Consider the following 6,528-nt stretch of genomic DNA (forward strand, 5'->3'; position numbering starts at 1 on the left):
AATTGGAACTTGGAATATTAATGGTGCATCGAATATATAAGTTTTGTTAAAGAGATAAAAGTGTGGAAAAAGTAAAGATCAAGTAAGATGAAAGATTGATAAAGTATGAGAGTCATAATTGTGAGAAACAAATTAAAAAAAGAAAAAAATAGAAAAAAAAAGAAGAGAAGTCATTAAAAGATAAAAAGAGTTATATATGAAGTAGAAAATTGGAGATAAAGATTTAGTCACTATGAGCTATTAGGTAGATTTTTTTTTTGGGAAATGAGATCATAACTTGCTTTAAATATTATTATTATTATTATTTTTTAAGCAAATTGGAAAAGGCTTACAAGGATTAAAATACTGAAATATGGGTGTACTCTTCACCAACAAACCCAAAAATAAAAAATACAATGCTAAAAATACAACCAAATAGTACAAGATTGTTCAAAAATGACTTGGTCCTCTATGAAAGACTGCAAAAGGCGATAAATAAAGCAAAGTCAAGGGGCACAAACTTCAAAAAATCACTAAACCCCTTCTGAACACCTATTAGCAAGCAACTGAAATGACAACCAAGTGGATGTCGATGAATGATAAGTACTGACGGTTTTCGAACAGAATCTATTGAAGAAGTAGACCGATCTCCAATGGCAATAGTGTCCACAACAAGATCAACCCACATAGGCACAAGGAGACTAAAACCCACAACAACTAACAAGAAAAACAACAAAATACATAAGAGTAACAACAAAACATCCCAAAACAACGGTATCAACAGAAGGTGGCAACGGGATGGATAGTGGATGCCACACGTGAGCACGTGGAGGCCAGATGTTGGTGCTGAATGAGGCGATGGGAGCAGAGAGGCCGGGGAAGACGATGATGAGGCATATCGGTGGTCGGAACTGAGAAGGTTGATAGATTGGGCTTTCTAAAATCTTGATTTAAAATCCACTCTATTCTGCATGCAAGCTACCATGAGGGAGTGGGACGGTGATAAAAAATGTCGTTGTGGAAGAGGAGGCCGACATGACAGTGGTGGAGGATGAGATGATATAGCTTATTTGGGAGGAAAGAAAAAACCAAAGAGAAAAAGAGCAACAAGGAAAGAGACCAAAGAGATGATGGGGGAGAGGGGAGGAGGATGGAGGCCATACCTCCTCTTCGAGCAGCACTCACAAGAAGGCGGTGAGGTCTTAGTCGGAGATGGAAGAAGGAAAAAATGTTTTTTTTTTTTTTTTTTTGTTTTTGGAAAAAAAATAAAATATGGATACACTAAATTTACACTTTTTAAAGTTTAAGAGTATGACTGCAAAAATGATGAAAAATCAGGACAATAAATGAAGTTTTCCATTATTTTTTTTTCCAAAGCTTCTGTAATGATTTAAAAGAGAGAAGCGATGCTACAAAACGTTTTTTTTTTTTTTATAAGAAAAAGATGTTTTTCAATTCTCTTGTTTTTATTAAGCATACAATGAAAGTAGATTTAAAGAATGTATGAAATGCAAATATTAGAGGTATGCCGTAATGGGTTGTCATATGAGTTGTATTCGGATTTTATTTTTAAACAATGACTGATCAAAGAGTTAGTTGGAACTACAACATCAATATTGTAAAATAGTTGTGGGATAAAAATATAATTTCTAACATTACTCTTACTACTAATAGTAGTATAGTAGCATAAATAGTTGAAAAAGAAAAAAAAAGAATTATATATAAAAAGCGAGGAGATTAGTATGCTTGTAGATTTTCACCTCCATAAAAACATCGTTGAAAAATGAGATACGCATTCCTAAAGGATGCATACAACTTAATAGTAATGCTATTTGTCAACTTCTATCCTCCCAATCTCATGCAGTGTGATCCTTACAATTAAAAAAAAAAAAACTTATAAATTTTTTATTAATATGTTTCGTACTTGATATCATAGGGGAAGGATTGTACGGATTTAATCACGAAAAAAAATAATGCTATTCAATAAACTGTCGTACAAATGAAATGTCGTGACCCAGTAAAAATCAACCTTCTGATGAATGGATACAATTATATGACGGTATATTAAATATCATTTCTCCAAATAGAAAATAGAAGCTAGAAAACAGAAGACACAGATACAACCTGTTGATGATTTTATTAAGAGCCATCACTAGCATTGAAAGTAGTATTGAATATAGAAGACATACACACAGGACCGCAATCTCATATATATATATATATATATAGCAATTAAGTTTACTTCTTATGCAAGTCGCGAAAGTAGGTCTTTGGGTCTCCTTCAAACACATCCCTGTAGATGTATTTGTTATTCTGTCCGGGAGCTCTCATTTTTCTCCGGTCAGCTTCAGTTCCAGAGCTTGACAGGGCACCAGCGGCACGCGCTAACAGAACTATGACTGTGACAACACCGGCTGCCACCATGGCTCCATACGAAAACCACCCGTCTGTCATTTTTTTTCGGTGTTTGATAATCACTAGAAATTTTCTGCTCTGAATTATAACAGGAAAACACAAGTATTTATACTCCTCTTAAATTACTACAATCGAATGCCTCTTTTTCTGATTCTTGCCTTTGTGCTGATCATTCGCGGTGGAAAGTTTACTTTACCGTTTGTTTTCATGCACTTATTAAAGCGATTCTATCGCTTCGCACGATGGAAAGTTCACGTTACACGTTACTGATTTTTTTTTTTTTAATTGAATAACAACTTTATTAACACCGACACATTAAAAGAACACTTTAGCTTAAGCTCAAAGCAACCAAAGTACTGTCAAAAAATTAAGAAATAATTTTTGCACAATCTCTTATACATTTTATTTTATATTTTTTTTTAAATTAATCATTAATTAGATTTGTAAGATTCACGTATGGATTCTTGTGGATCCTACAAATCCAACGATTAATTTAGAAAAGTAATGTATAAAAAATATACAAAAGATATACTTGTAACATGTCTCAAAAAAATTATCAGCAAAACACGTAACAAATCCAACCAATGCATAACTCACAAGCAATACTTGCACTCGGCGCGTGTGCACACTAAAAAAGGAAAAGAAAAAAATAAAAATTTAAAGATCTCCTCTAACTTTAAAGAAATTATAAATTCTCAAATTTTATAAATTCAAACCGTTTTTTACATCGAACTACATAAGAAATGTTACTTATTAAAAATGTGATATGTTATCGAGGAGAAATGAATATATTTTAATCAGGTTTTTTGCACTTTATGTTGTAGAAAAGCTTTTAGCAAAAAAATGTCTTTTGGAATGAAATTTTTTTTTGGATGCCTCAGTAAAATGTCACATTTTTAATATATAACAATTTTCATGCCGTTTGATGAAAAAAAAAAAAAAAAAAAAAAAAAAAGGGGTTCCGAATTCACATCATTTGATAGATATTTATAGTGAATGTTAAAAAAAAAAAAAAAAAAACCAAACAAACGGCAACATTCCCCAAAACAGGGAAAAACACCTGCTCTATACAGAAACTCAAAAACTAAACTACAGAGATCCGAGCCACCCAGTACTAAAGCAAGACTTCTTCCTTAAGGCTCCGAATCCCTGCTTCCCCTTTTCTTTTCTTTTCTTTTTCTTTATTTTTTTATTATTTTTTCTTTAAGAAGTTCACTTATAATTCTCAATCTTTCATCAGAATTTTTTTAAAAAAAAGGTTTCTAAACTTAAAAAAGTATCAATTTAAGATATCTATCTTTCAATTTTTTTCAATTACAATAATTTGTTAGAATATTTAATTAAATTCTGTCAAAATTTTTAAAATACCCCTTATTTTTTTTGGGAAAAAAAAAAAAATTGCTAGGATTTAGGTGTTTGTCAAAATGTAATGGAATTTACAAATATACCCATGCTTGAATCTTTGAAATTTTTTATAATTTTTTTTTTTTTTTAAAAAAATAAACATAAGGTTATTTTGAAAATTTTGATAGGATTTAATGAAAAATTCTAATTGAGGGTTAAAATTAAGAAAAATTGAAAGATGAATACCTTAAATTGACACTTTTTAAATTTTGGGTACCTTTTTTCAAAAATGATTAAAAATCAGAGATTATAAGTAAAGTTTTTTTTTTTTTTTTTTTTTTTTTTTTTTTTTTTAAAAAAAAAATAAAATAAAAAATTAATGAATAACAACTTTATTTACATCCAAAACATTACAGAAAAACTTTAGCTAAAGCAAGACTTCTTCCTTAAGGCTCAAATCCCCCGCTTCCCCCACCCCTCTCCCCTTTTTATTTTTTTATTTTTTAGAGAATTTCACTAATAACTCCCTATTTTTCATTAGTTTTGAAAAAAATGTACCAAAACTTCAAAAAGTGTTACTTTAGGGTATCCATCTTTCAATTTTTTCAATTGCAACACTCCGTTATAATTTTTTGTTAATTCGATCCTGTCAAAAATCTCAAAATACGCCTCATTTTTTTTACGAAAAAAAAAAAAACCAAATTACTAAGATTTAGGTGTTGGTCAAAACTTAACGAAATTTGCAAAAATACCTATATGCCTGAATCTTTGAAATTTTTTATAATTTTTTTAAAAAATAAACACGGGTATTTTGAAAATTTTGATAGGATGAATATCCTAAATTGACACTTTTTAAAGTTTGGGTATCTTTTTTAAAAGTGATGAAAGATCAGGGATTATAATTGAATTTTTTTTTAATTATTATTAATGAATAACAACTTTATTAATAGCACCTAACACATTACAGAAACACTTTAGCTGAAGCTGAAAGTATCAAAAAAAAAAAAAAAACAAAGGAATTGTCAAAATAGTATAAGCAAAATGCGTAACAACACCAAACAATACAAAACTCACAAGCAAAACACTCGGTACACACTACAACTAAAAAAAGAAAAGAAAAGAAGCTAAGGATCTCCTATAAATTCTCAAATTATGTAAATTTATATCGTCGTTGAAAAGTATGAAAAATATTATTTACTAAAAATACGACATGTTATCAATGAAAGTTAAGTATATTTTCAATAGATTCTTGGTGGAGTTGGAAATCTTGATGGAGCTGGAAATCTTTGTCTTCCAACATCGAATGAATGCAATCTTGGCATAGTTGGAAAGCTTATTCAATGGGTTCAAATTGTATTTGATGAAAATGTTGCAATTCTAACGTTTTCTAGGTCAAAACTATTCCTCAATAGAAATATAAAAATCTGTTTTAGGAAGTTCAATTAGTAGTTCGATTGATCGAAGTGATGAGGTACACCAATACAAATTCCAAGAGCGTTGATCGATAATTGGATTGTAGTTCGTTTGATTGAGAATGAGATTTTTTTTTTATCGATCGAACTTGCGATAAGGGTTGTTTTATAATTTTTCTTTTCAGGGATGCAACCCAACTTGTATTTACTCTCATAAGGATAGTCTAGCCACCAAAGTTCATGTATTTTTCAGTTTTCTCAATAAGAAACACCAGGGGGAGTGATATTTCTTTAGTTTTCCTTGCCGGCAATTCCTTAATTTTTCTTGGATTTAATTTGTGGATCGGAAGAGTTATGAGTTATTGTGATTGTAGATTCAGCTTCCTACTACTCCACGCTACTAACACTTTAGGCAGTCTTTTAATTGTACGTAGACTGTAAATTAATTATGCTCTTCATCATCATAAACAACGACTTTATGATTAAATTGGTCTTGGCCTATTATGCTTAATATTAGGCCACTCAAACGTTTTTGCCTGCATTTTGTACCTTTTGGAATGCTTATGCACTTAATTTTCTTATTCTTCGGTAGGAAGATGGAATTTGTTTGATGACAGTTATTAAGGGTACTTGCAAATACCGTCGTTCAAGGAGGCATGATTTTGTCACCGATTTTCTCCCTCCTAGTACAACAGAGCTGATCAAATATGTCTGTGATCAAGTAATTGGGTAATATGTTAATTGGAGCAACATTTTTTTTTCCCTGCTCTCCTTGATACGAAATTTGTGTGCATGCAAGCCAATTAAGCCTTAGATGCATATTTGAGCGTTAAATCTTAAGATTGAGCTTAGGGTGAGGCTACTGGGAATATGATCGGCCTGTTCAAGGGTGACTTACAAGCACCATGATAAGTAAAACTGTCATATGATATCAATTAGTGAGAGTTATAAAGACTATGCTGTGGTGCAGCTAGGTAGAACACAGGCTAGGATGGCATATGGCCACCTAATGTCCTGAAGATTCGATCCCTTCATATAATTTTACCCCTCAAAATGCTGCCAGTAATTAGCATATATATATTCCCCAACATCCCCTTGCCAAAATGTGGATGAAATATTGTTTTTGAATTTCGGTCCCCATAAAATCTTTTTCAAGATGGGTTCTCTGGTTTTAAAGGATTAATCTGAAAAAACATGTGGCAAGTTTTGATGTCTACCTTTCTTGAACTTAGGAACTGACCTATAAGATATTTATTGACATGAAAGCCCATAAACTTTCTAACTATATGTGAAATCCACATTTTTCTTCTCCTTTACTATGTTCGTAATTTAGGGGTGAAAATGCAGATGTGGTTATTGGTAATATCTGAGTCTGCAT

This window comes from Alnus glutinosa, chromosome 12, assembly GCF_958979055.1.
Source record: "Alnus glutinosa chromosome 12, dhAlnGlut1.1, whole genome shotgun sequence".
Lineage (NCBI taxonomy): Eukaryota > Viridiplantae > Streptophyta > Magnoliopsida > Fagales > Betulaceae > Alnus > Alnus glutinosa.